This window comes from Heterodontus francisci, chromosome 43 (genome assembly GCF_036365525.1).
Source record: "Heterodontus francisci isolate sHetFra1 chromosome 43, sHetFra1.hap1, whole genome shotgun sequence".
NCBI classification, from domain to species: Eukaryota; Metazoa; Chordata; class Chondrichthyes; order Heterodontiformes; family Heterodontidae; genus Heterodontus; species Heterodontus francisci.
In genome coordinates this window covers 29,281,845-29,294,065 of record NC_090413.1, presented here as the reverse complement: position 1 = coordinate 29,294,065, position 12,221 = coordinate 29,281,845, and the positions used below count along the sequence as shown (strand labels likewise).

The window sequence follows — 12,221 nt, the reverse complement described above, 5'->3', positions numbered from 1 at the left end:
TCCCTTTCCTCTTCCACTACCCCTCCTCTTCCCCCTCCCCCTCCCCTCCTCTACCCCTCCCCCTCCTCTTTCCCCTCCGCTTCCCCGTCCCCCTACTCTTCCCCCTCCCCCTCCCCTCCTCTGCCCCTCCCCCTCCTCTTTCCCCTCCGCTTCCCCTCCCCCTCCTCTTCCCCCTCCCTCCTCTTTCCCCTCCGCTTCCCCTCCCCCTCCTCTTCCCCCTCCCTCTCCTCTTCACTCTCCTCTTCCATCCCACCTCCTCTTGCCCCTCCTCTTCTCCTCCTCTTCCCCTCCCCTCCCCTCTCCTCTTCCCTCTCCTCTTCACCCCCCTCCTCCTCCTCTTCCCGCTCCTCTTCCCCTCCCCCTCCTCTTCCCCTCCCCCTCCTCTTCCATTCCCCCTCCTCTTACCCCTCCCCTCTCCTCTTCCCTCATCTCCCCTCCTCCACCCTCCCCCTCCTCCCCTCCCTCTCCTCTTCCCTCTCCCCCCGCCTCCCCTCTCCTCTTCCCTCTCCCCCTCCTCTTGCCCCTCTCCCTCTCCCCCCTCCTCCCCCCTCCTCTTCCATCTCCCCCCCTCTCCCCTCCTCTTCCACCCCCACTCCTCTTCCTGCTCCTCCTCCTCTTCCCCCTCCCCCTCCTCTTCCCCCTCCCCTCTCCTCTTCCCTCATCCCTCTCTCTTCCCACATCCCCCCTCCTCCCCCCTCCCCTCTCCTTTTCCCTCTCCCCCGGCCTCCCCCTCCCCTCTCCTCTTCCCCCTCCCCGTCCACCCCCCCTCCCCCTCCCCCTCCCCTTCCACCTCCCCCTGCCTCTTCCCCTACCCCCTCCGCCCCCTCCTACCCCCTCCTCCCCCTCCCCCCGCTCCTCTTCCCCCTCCTCCCCCCTCCCCCTCCCCCTCCTCCCCCCTCCCCCTCATCTTCACCCCCCTCCTCTTCGTCCCCCTCCTCTTCCATCTCCCCCTCTCCCTCCTCTTCCTCCTCTCCTCCACCACCCCTCCTCTTCCCTCTCTCTTCCACCCCCCATCCTCTTCCTGCTCCTCCTCCTCTTCCCCCTCCTCTTCCCCTTCCTATTCCCCCTCCACTTTCCCCTCGTCTTCCCCCTCCCCCCCCTCTTCCCCCTCCCCCCTCCTCTTCCCCCTCCCCCCTCCACCCTCCTCTTCCCTCTCCTCTCCCCCTCCCCCTCCTCTTTCACCTCCCCCCTCCTCCCCCCGCCTCTTCCCCCTCACCCCTCCTCTTCCCCCTATCCCCTCCGCCCCTCCTCCCCCCCTCCTCCTCCTCCCCTGCCTCCCGCTCCTCTTTCCCCTCCCCCCTCCTCTTCACCTCTTCCCCCTCCTCTTCACCCTCCTCTTCCCCTCCTCTTCCCCCCTCCTCTTCCCTTCCTCTTCCCCCTCCCCCTCCCCCTCCGCTTCCCCTCCCCTCCCCCTCCTCTTCCACCTCCCCCCCGCCTCCCCCCGCCTCTTCCCCCTCCCCCCTCCTCTTGCCCCTATCCCCTCCGCCCCCTCCTCCCCCCTCCTCCTCCTCCCCCTGCCTCCCCCTCCTCTTCCCCTTCCTCTTCCCCTCCTCTCCCCCTCCTCTTCCCATTCCCTCCTCTTCCCCCTCTTCCCTCATCCCCGCTCCTCCAGCCTCCCCCATCCTCCCCCTTCCTTCTCCTCCTCCCTCTCCCCTCTCCCCTTCCCTTCCCCTCCTCCCCACCTCTTCCCCCTCCACCCGCCTTCTCTTCCTTTCCTCTTCCACTCCCCCTCCTCTTCCCCCTCCCCCTCCTCTTCCCCTCTTCCCCCTTCCCCTCCCCCTCCCCTCCTCTACCTCCTCCCCCTCCTCTTTCCCCTCCGCTTCCCCGTCCCCCCTCCTCTTCCCCCTCCCCTCCTCTGCCCCCTCCCCCTCCTCTTCCCCTTCCTCTTCCCCCTCCTCTTCCCATTCCTCCTCCTCTTCCCCTTCCCCTCTTCCCTCATCCCCCCTCCTCCAGCCTCCCCCATCCTCCCCCTCCCCTCCTCCTCCCTCTCCCCCGCCTCCCCTCTCCCCTTCCCTCCCCCTCCTCCCCACCTCTTCCCCCTCCACCCGCCTTCTCATCCCTTTCCTCTTCCACTCCCCCTCCTCTTCCCCCTCCCCCTCCTCTTCCCCTTCCTCTTCCCTCATCCCCCCTCCTCTCCCCCTCCCCTCTCCTCTTCCCTCTCCCCCTGCCTCCCCCTCCCCTCTCCTCTTCCCTCTCCCCCTCCTCTTCCCCCCACCCCCCTCCTCTTCCCCTCTCCCCTCCACCCCCTCCTCCCCTCCTCTTCCCCCTCCCCCCTCCTCCCACTTCCTCTTCCACTTCCTCTTCCCCCTCCTCTACCCCCTCCTCTTCCCATTCCTCCTCCTCTTCCCCCTCCCCTCTTCCCTCATCCCCCCTCCTCCAGCCTCCCCCATCCTCCCTCTCCCCCGCCTCCCCTCTCCCCTCTCCCCTTCCCTCCCCCTCCTCCCCACTTCCCCCTCCACCCGCCTTCTCTTCCCTTTCCTCTTCCACTACCCCTCCTCTTCCCCCTCCCCCTCCCCTCCTCTACCCCTCCCCGTCCTCTTCCCCTCCGCTTCCCCTCCACTTCCTCTTCCCCCTCCCCTCTCCTCTCACTCTCCTCTTCCATCCCACCTCCTCTTGCCCCTCCTCTTCCTCCTCTTCCCCCTCCTTCCCCCTCCCCCGCCCCTCTCCTCTTCCCTCTCCTCTTCCATCCCCCCTCCTCTTCTCCCTCTCTTCCCGCTCCTCTTCCCCCTCCCCCTCCTCTTCCCCCTCCCCCTCCTCTTCCCATTCCCCCTCCTCTTACCATTCCCCCTCCTCTTACCCCTCCCCTCTCCTCTTCCCTCATCTCCCCTCCTCTTCACCCTCCCCCCTCCGCCCCTCCCCTCTCCTCTTCCCTCTCCCCCCGCCTCCCCTCTCCTCTTCCCTCTCCCCCTCCTCGCCCCTCTCCCTCCTCCCCCTCCTCCCCCCTCCTCTTCCATCTTCCCCCCTCTCCCCTCCTCATCCACCCCCACTCCTCTTCCTGCTCCTCCTCCTCTTCCCCCTCCCCCCTCCTCTTCCCCCTCCTCTTCCCCCTCCCCTCTCCTCTTCCCTCATCCCTCTCTTCTTCCCACATCCCCCCTCTTCCCCCTCCCCTCTCCTTTTCCCTCTCCCCCGGCCTCCCCCTCCCCTCTCCTCTTCCCCCTCCCCGTCCTCCCCCCTCCCCCTCCTCTTCCACCTCCCCCTGCCTCTTCCCCTACCCCCTCCGCCCCCTCCTACCCCCTCCTCCCCCTCCCCCCGCTCCTCTTCCCCCTCCTCCCCCCTCCCCCCTCATCTTCACCCTCCTCCTCTTCACCCCCCTCCTCTTCACCCCCCTCCTCTTCAACCCCCTCCTCTTCCATCTCCCCCCTCCTCTCCCCTCCTCTTCCTCCTCCCCCTCCACCCCCCTCCTCTTCCCTCTCCTCTTCCACCCCCAATCCTCTTCCTGCTCCTCCTCCTCTTCCCCCTCCTCTTCCCCTTCCTATTCCCCCTCCACTTTCCCCTCAACTTCCCCTCCCCCCTCCTCTTCCCCCTCCCCTCTCCTCTTCCCCCTCCCCTCTCCTCTTCCCTCATCCCCCCCCTCTCCGTCTTCCCCCCTCCTCTTCCCCTCCCCCTCCTCTTCCACCTCCCCCCTCCTCCCGCCGCCTCTTCCCCCTCCCCCCTCCTCTTCCCCCTACCGCCTCCTCCCCCCGCCTCCCGCTCCTCTTCCCCCTCCCCCCCACCTCCCGCTCCTCTTCCCCTCCCCCCACCTCCCGCTCCTCTTCCCCCTCCCCCCTCCTCTTCACCCTCCTCTTCCCCCTCCCCCTCCTCTTCCCCTCCCTCTCCTCTTCCCCTCCCCCTCCCCCCTCCTCTTCCCCCTCCCCCCTCCTCTTCCCCCTCCCCCCTCCACCCTCCTCTTCCCTCTCCTCTTCCCCCTCCCCCTCCTCTTCACCTCCCCCATCCTCCCCCCGCCTCTTCCCCCTCCCCCCTCCTCTTCCCCCTACCACCTCCTCCCCCCGCCTCCCGCTCCTCTTCCCCCTCCCCCCACCTCCCGCTCCTCTTCCCCCTCCCCCCATCTCCCGCTCCTCTTTCCCCTCCCCCCTCCTCTTCACCTCTTCCCCCTCCTCTTCACCTCTTCCCCCTCCTCTTCCCTTCCTCTTCCCTTCCTCTTCCCCCTCCCCCTCCCCCTCCGCTTCCCCTCCCCCTCCCCCTCCCCCTCCTCTTCCACCTCCCCCCTCCTCCCCCCGCCTCTTCCCCCTCCCCCCTCCTCTTGCCCCTACCCCCTCCGCCCCCTCCTCCCCCCTCCTCCTCCTCCCCCTGCCTCCCCCTCCTCCCCCTCCTCTTCCCCTTCCTCTTCCCCTTCCTCTTCCCCCTCCTCTTCCCCCTCCTCTTCCCCCTCCTCTTCCCCCTCCTCTTCCCCCTCCTCTTCCCATTCCTCCTCCTCTTCCCCCCTCTTCCCTCATCCCCGCTCCTCCAGCCTCCCCCATCCTCCCCCTTCCTTCTCCTCCTCCCTCTCCCCTCTCCCCTCTCCCCTTCCCTCCCCCTCCTCCCCACCTCTTCCCCCTCCACCCGCCTTCTCTTCCCTTTCCTCTTCCACTCCCCCTCCTCTTCCCCCTCCCCCTCCTCTTCCCCTCCTCTCCCCCTCCCCCTCCCCCTCCCCTCCTCTACCTCCTCCCCCTCCTCTTTCCCCTCCGCTTCCCCGTCCCCCCTCCTCTTCCCCCTCCCCTCCTCTGCCCCCTCCCCCCGCCTTCTCTTCCCTTTCCTCTTCCACTCCCCCTCCTCTCCCCTCCCCCTCCTCTTCCCCTCCTCTTCCCCCTCCCCCTCCCCTCCTCTACCTCCTCCCCTCCTCTTTCCCCTCCGCTTCCCCGTCCCCCTTCCTCTTCCCCCTCCTCTTCCCATTCCTCCTCCTCTTCCCCCTCCTCTTCCCATTCCTCCTCCTCTTCCCCTTCCCCTCTTCCCTCATCCCCCCTCCTCCAGCCTCCCCCTCCCCTCCTCCTCCCTCTCCCCCGCCTCCCCTCTCCCCTCTCCCCTTCCCTCCCCCTCCTCCCCACCTCTTCCCCCTCCACCCGCCTTCTCTTCCCTTTCCTCTTCCACTCCCCCTCTTCCCCCTCCCCCTCCTCTTCCCCTTCCTCTTCCCTCATCCCCCCTCCTCTTCCCCCTCCCCTCTCCTCTTCCCTCTCCCCCTGCCGCCCCCTCCCCTCTCCTCTTCCCTCTCCCCCTCCTCTTCCCCCCACCCCCCTCCTCTTCCCCTTCTCCCCTCCACCCCCTCCTCCCCTCCTCTTCCCCCTCCCCCCTCCCCCCCTCCTCCCCCTCCTCTTCCACTTACTCTTCCCCCTCCTCTTCCCCCTCCTCTTCCCATTCCTCCTCCTCTTCCCCCTCCCCTCTTCCCTCATCCCCCCTCCTCCAGCCTCCCCATCCTCCCTCTCCCCCGCCTCCCCTCTCCCCTCCCCTCCCCCTCCTCCCCACCTCTTCCCCCTCCACCCGCCTTCTCTTCCCTTTCCACTTCCACTACCCCTCCTCTTCCCCCTCCCCCTCCCATCCTCTACCCCTCCCCCTCCTCTTTCCCCTCCGCTTCCCCGTCCCCCCTACTCTTCCCCCTCCCCCTCCCCTCCTCTGCCCCCTCCCCCTCCTCTTTCCCCTCCGCTTCCCCTCCCCCTCCTCTTCCCCCTCCCCTCTCCTCTTTCCCCTCCGCTTCCCCTCCCCCTCCTCTTCCCCCTCCCCTCTCCTCTTCACTCTCCTCTTCCATCCCACCTCCTCTTGCCCCTCCTCTTCTCCCTCCTCTTCCCCCTCCTCTTCCCCCTCCCCCTCCCCTCTCCTCTTCTCCCTCCTCTTCCCCCTCCCCCTCCTCTTCCCCCCTCCCCCTCCTCTTCCCATTCCCCCTCCTCTTACCCCTCCCCTCTCCTCTTCCCTCATCTCCCCTCCTCTTCACCCTCCCCCCTCCGCCCCCTCCCCTCTCCTCTTCCCTCTCCCCCGCCTCCCCTCTCCTCTTCCTCTCCCACTCCTCTTGCCCCTCTCCCTCCTCCCCCCTCCTCTTCCATCTCCCCCCTCTCCCCTCCTCTTCCACCCCCACTCCTCTTCCTGCTCCTCTTCCTCTTCCCCCTCCCCCCTCCTCTTCCCCCTCCTCTTCCCCCTCCCCTCTCCTCTTCCCTCATCCCTCTCTTCTTCCCACATCCCCCCTCCTCTTCCCCCTCCCCTCTCCTTTTCCCTCTCCCCCGGCCTCTTCCCCGTCCCCTCTCCTTTTCCCTCTCCCCCGGCCTCCCCCTCCCCTCTCCTCTTCCCCCTCCCCGTCCACCCCCCTCCCCCTCCTCTTCCACCTCCCCCTGCCTCTTCCCCTACCCCCTCCGCCCCCTCCTACCCCCTCCCCCCCACCCCCGCTCCTCTTCCCCCTCCTTCCCCCTCCCCCCTCATCTTCACCCCCCTCCTCTTCACCCCCCTCCTCTTCCATCTCCCCCCTCCTCTCCCCTCCTCTTCACCCCCCTCCTTTTCCATCTCCCCCCTCCTCTCCCCTCCTCTTCCTCCTCCCCCTCCACCCCACTCCTCTTCCCTCTCCTCTTCCACCCCCCATCCTCTTCCTGCTCCTCCTCCTCTTCCCCCTCCTCTTCCCCTTCCTATTCCCCCTCCACTTTCCCCTCGTCTTCCCCCTACCCCCTCCTCTTCCCCCTCCCCTCTCCTCTTCCCCCTCCCCTCTCCTCTTCCCTCATCCCCCCCCCTCTCCGTCTTCCCCCCTCCTCTTCCCCCTCCCCCTCCTCTTCCACCTCCCCCCTCCTCCCCCTCCTCTTCCCCCTACCACCTCCTCTTCCCCCTACCACCTCCTCCCCCCGCCTCCCGCTCCTCTTCCCCCTCCCCCCCACCTCCCGCTCCTCTTCCCCCTCCCCCCACCTCCCGCTCCTCTTCCCCCTCCCCTCCTCTTCCCCTCCCCCTCCCCCCTCCTCTTCCCCCTCCCCCTTCCTCTTCCCCCTCCCCCCTCCACCCTCCTCTTCCCTCTCCTCTTCCCCCTCCCCCTCCTCTTCCACCTCCCCCCTCCTCCCCCCGCCTCTTCCCCCTCCCCCTCCTCTTCCCCCTACCCCCTCCGCCCCCTCCTCCTCCTCCCCCTGCCTCCCGCTCCTCTTTCCCCTCCCCCCTCCTCTTCACCCTCCTCTTCCCCCTCCTCTTCCCTTCCTCTTCCCTTACTCTTCCCTTCCTCTTCCCCCTCCCCCTCCCCCTCCCCCTCCGCTTCCCCTCCCTCTCCCCCTCCTCTTCCCCCTCCCCCTCCTCTTCCCCCTCTTCTCCCCCCTCCTCCCTCTCCTCTTCCCCCTCCTCTTCCCCCTCCCCCTCCTCTCCCCCTCCCCCTCCTCTTCCCTCTCCCCTTCCCCCTCCCCTTCCCCTCCTCTTACCCCTCCTCTTCCACTTCCTCTTCCCCCTCCTCTTCCCTTTCCTCTTCCCCCTGCTCTTCCCCTTCCCCCCTCCCCTTCCCTTATCCCTTCCCCCTCCCCTTCCCCCATCCCTTTCTCCCTTCCCCCTTCCCTTCCCCGTTCCCCCTCCCCTTCTGCCCTCCCCTTCCCCCTTCCCCCCTCCACTCCCCCCTGCCCTTCCCTCTCCCCTTCCCCACTCCACCCTCCACCCTCCCCTTCTCCCTCCCCTTCCCACTCCCCGTCCCCCTCCCCCTCCCTCTCCCCCTCCCCTTCCTCCTCCCCTTCCTCCTCCCCTTCCACTTCCCCCTCCCGTTCCCCCCGCCCCTTCCCTCCTCCACCCTCCCCTTCTCCCCTCCCCTTCCCCATCCCCTTCCCACTCCCCGTCCCCCTCCCCCTCCCCTTCCTCCTCCCCTTCCTTCCCCCCTCCCCTTCACCCCGCCCTTCCCCCTTCCCCTTTCCCCCCTCCCCTTCCCCCCATCCCCTTCCCCACATCCCCTTCCCCCTCCCCTCCCCTCCCCTCCCCTTCTCCCTTCCCCTTGTCCCCTCCCCTTCTCCCTTCCCCCTCCGCCCCTCCCCTTCCCCCTCCCCTTCCCCCTCCCCTTCCCCCACCCCTTCACCCCTCCCCTCCCCTTCCCTTCTCCTTCCCCTCCCCCTCCACTTGCCCCTCCCCCCTCCACTTCACCCTCCATTTCCCGCTCCCCTCTCCCCTTCCCCTCTCCCCTTCCCCTCTCCCCCTCTCCCCTTCCCCTCTCCCCCTCTCCCCCTCTCCCCTTCCCCTCTTCCCCTCTCCCCTTCCCCTCTCCCCTTCCCCTCTCTCCTTCCCCTTCCCCCCTCCCCTTCTCCCCTCCCCTTTCCCCCTCTCCAGAGCCCTCCAGTTCATGAAAAGCCCCATGCGTATTAGTGGACACTGCCTCCTCCCCCGCCCCCGTCCCAAACGCTGGTTGCAGAAGTGAAGCCTGCAGCCATAGTAACCCCAGCTCCCCACCACCTCTGTGCAGGCGCTGACTGACTCACTGTTATTTCCAGCATATTATGTTTCTACTGCAGGGTCACAATGTACCCACCACCAAACTGTCAGCATTCCACAGGGATCGTTCCCTCCGCGACACCCTGGTCCACTCCTCCGTTACCCCCGACACCTCATCCCCTTCCCACGGCACCTTCCCTTGCAATCGCAGGAGGTGTAATACCTGCCCATTTACCTCCTCTCTCCTCACTATCCCAGGCCCCAAACACTCCTTTCAGGTGAAGCAGCGATTTACTTGTACTTCTTCCAATGTAGTATACTGTATTCGCTGCTCACAGTGTGGTCTCCTCTACACCGGGGAGACCAAACGCAGACTGGGTGACCGCTTTGCTGAACACCTCCGCTCAGTCTGAAAGCATGACCCTGAGCTTCCGGTCGCTTGCCATTTCAACACTCCCCCCTGCTCTCATGCCAACATTTCTGTCTTTGGCCTGCTCCAGTGTTCCAGTGAACATCAACACAAGCTTGAGGAGTAGCACCTGATCTTTCGAATAGGCACTCTCCAGCCTTGTGGACTGAACATTGAGTTCAATAATTTCAGAGCATGACTGGCCTTTTTTAAATATTTTGTTTTATAACCATGTGCCTGCTTTTCATGCAGTCAGAGCTGCTCATTATTCCACTATTAACACACTCTCTGGACTAATGCTTTATCTTTCACCACAAGTGTTAACACACACTTTGCCTTTGTTCCAGGACAGCTTCGTTATTTAGTCTCCCTCTGCCCTATCAAACACCTTCCCCTTTGTTCTCTCCCTCACTCCCCTCCACTTCACTTGCTTAAAACCTAATTCTTTTCTGACCTTTGCCAGTTCTGATGAAAGGTCACAGACCAGCAACGTTAACTTTCCTTCTCTCTCCACAGATGCTGCCAGACCTGCTGAGTATTTCCAGCACTTTCTGTTTTGTTTCAGATTTCCAGCATCTGCAGTATTTTCCTTTTATCACACATGTACTTCCCTTGGAAAGATTTTTTAAAATGTGAATATACAAAATCTCTTTCCCTGCCATTTCCTTTTTAGCCTCTGGAGTTTTATATTTATTTATATTTAAATAATGTTTAGAATACACAATATTACATTACATGAATATACAACTTGTATTTATTTATATAAGTTAACCCAAACTATCAACAAAATTGCTTAGAAATAATTATAATCACACGACAATTACCCGCTCTTTGTACCTCTCATAAATTTACAGAAACATTTCAATGTCCAGCTGGTTCTCAGGTCTTGCTCGATGCAGCTTCCCAACACAAGCCTGACTGGAACAGATAACATCAGCCCCTCCTGATTTACCCTCTCTTTCTTACAGGAACAGCCTGCCCTTAATTTGCTCCCAATTTTTCAGGTAGAACATCAGTAATTGTGGATTATGGGCGAGAGATCTGTTCTGTATTAATATGTGAATGACCACCCCCCACTTGCCTATTTTGTTTACCACTCAATGTGACTTCACTTAAGTTCACTTGAAGCAATGATTACACCTTTAATCAAAAGTGAAATATGAATTTTTGGTCATCAAGATGAGGAATGTTCCTATGGGAGCCAGCAGGATTCCTCTTTAAATATTGTGTGCCATTGACATAATTGCGTCCAAATTACAATTTAAACCCGAGGTCTGTGCAGGAGAGCTGTTGTGAATTTCCCACCAGGCCAGTCTGGCTGTAAAAGCAGCAAAGACCAGAAATGTTACGTTCATTGTATTTATATGTATGTTTCCTCCAGGCCCCACCTAGAGTCCCCTTTGCCCCCAGCTTCCCTTCCCTTCTGTTACACTGATCCCATACCCTCCCAACTAAACACCTGACTGCTGGGGACTATCGCCATGGGTTCCTCGCACTCAAAATCTCACACCCACTTGCTGGCCAAAGCTTCTTGCCAGGTGTGGGAGAGAGAGACTGACAGGGCCTCATGGTACAGATACCGGATGGTTTATATGGGTCTGAGCTCCTGCCTGCACAACTCCTACGTCGAGTTATAGTTAAGGATGAACTGTTTCTGGAATGAGGAGACGACTGCGTCTCCTGTGGAGACTTGGCCACGATTCAATTAATTAGTCGTCAATCTGCACGGGTGGAAACAACCCGAGCAAAATCACTGATTAAGAAACTTGCTGTATTTCGGCGTAGCTATTCCGAGAAGAGCACAAAAAACACCAGTCAAAAATGAAGGTCAGCAGGAACTCACTGATTTTGTTACTGAAAAAACAAAGCTGATTACAGCCAATGAGCAACCCCCCCAGGTTCAGTAATACAGGGAACCCCAAGATCAACAGAGCCAGGTTCAGTAATACAGGGAACCCCAATATCAACACCCCCCTGGTTCAGTAATACAGGGAACCCCAATATCAACAGCACCAGGGTCAGTAATACAGGCAACCCCAATATCAACAGAGCCAGGTTCAGTAACACAGGCAACCCCAATATCAACAGAGCCAGGTTCAGTAATACAGGGAACCCCAATATCAACAGCGCCAGGTTCAGTAATACAGGGAACCCCAATATCAACAGCACCAGGTTCAGTAATACAGGGAACCCCAATATCAACACCCCCCGGGTTCAGTAATACAGGGAACCCCAATATCAACACCCCCCTGGTTCAGTAATACAGGGAACCCCAATATCAACAGCACCAGGTTCAGTAATACAGGGAACCCCAATATCAACACCCCCCTGGTTCAGTAATACAGGGAACCCCAATATCAACAGCACCAGGTTCAGTAATACAGGGAACCCCAATATCAACAGCACCAGGTTCAGTAATACAGGGAACCCCAATATCAACACCCCCCTGGTTCAGTAATACAGGGAACCCCAATATCAACAGCACCAGGTTCAGTAATACAGGGAACCCCAATATCAACAGCACCAGGTTCAGTAATACAGGGAACCCCAATATCAACAGCGCCAGGTTCAGTAATACAGGGAACCCCAATATCAACAGCACCAGGTTCAGTAATACAGGGAACCCCAATATCAACAGCGCCAGGTTCAGTAATACAGGGAACCCCAATATCAACAGCACCAGGTTCAGTAATACAGGGAACCCCAATATCAACACCCCCCGGGTTCAGTGATACAGGGAACCCCAATATCAACAGCACCAGGTTCAGTAATTCAGGGAACCCCAATATCAACACCCCCCGGGTTCAGTAATACAGGGAACCCCAATATCAACAGCACCAGGTTCAGTAATACAGGGAACCCCAATATCAACAGCACCAGGTTCAGTAATACAGGGAACCCCAATATCAACAGCACCCGGGTTCAGTAATACAGGGAACCCCAATATCAACAGCGCCAGGTTCAGTAATACTGGGAACCCCAATATCAACAGCGCCAGGTTCAGTAATACAGGGAACCCCAATATCAACAGCGCCAGATTCAGTAATACGGGGAACCACAATATCAACAGCACCAGGTTCAGTAATACAGGGAACCCCAATATCAACAGCGCCAGGTTCAGTAATACAGGGAACCCCAATATCAACAGCGCCAGGTTCAGTAATACAGGGAACCCCAATATCAACAGCACCCGGGTTCAGTAATACAGGGAACCCCAATATCAACAGCGCCAGGTTCAGTAATACAGGGAACCCCAATATCAACAGCGCCAGGTTCAGTAATACAGGGAACCCCAATATCAACAGCGCCAGGTTCAGTAATACGGGGAACCCCAATATCAACACACCCGGGTTCAGTAATACAGGGAACCCCAATATCAACAGCGCCAGGTTCAGTAATACAGGGAACCCCAATATCAACAGCGCCAGGTTCAGTAATACGGGGAACTCCAATATCAACAGCGCCAGGTTCAGTAATACAGGGA

General features: G+C 61.4%; 1 protein-coding gene across 9 annotated transcripts in view; it reads right to left on the bottom strand.

Annotated features, from left to right (window-relative positions):
- Positions 1–12,221, bottom strand: part of LOC137355796 (sphingosine 1-phosphate receptor 2-like) — a 235,104-nt gene that overhangs the window by 84,393 nt on the left and 138,490 nt on the right. The window contains exon 1 of one of the 9 annotated variants that reach the window (XM_068021321.1): positions 8,564–8,769. The exons of the other annotated variants lie outside the window; for them this stretch is intronic. The gene's annotated coding sequence lies outside the window, so the exon portion shown is untranslated. Of the gene's footprint in view, positions 1–8,563; positions 8,770–12,221 lie in introns of those variants that run through there. 9 annotated transcript variants of the gene reach the window in all.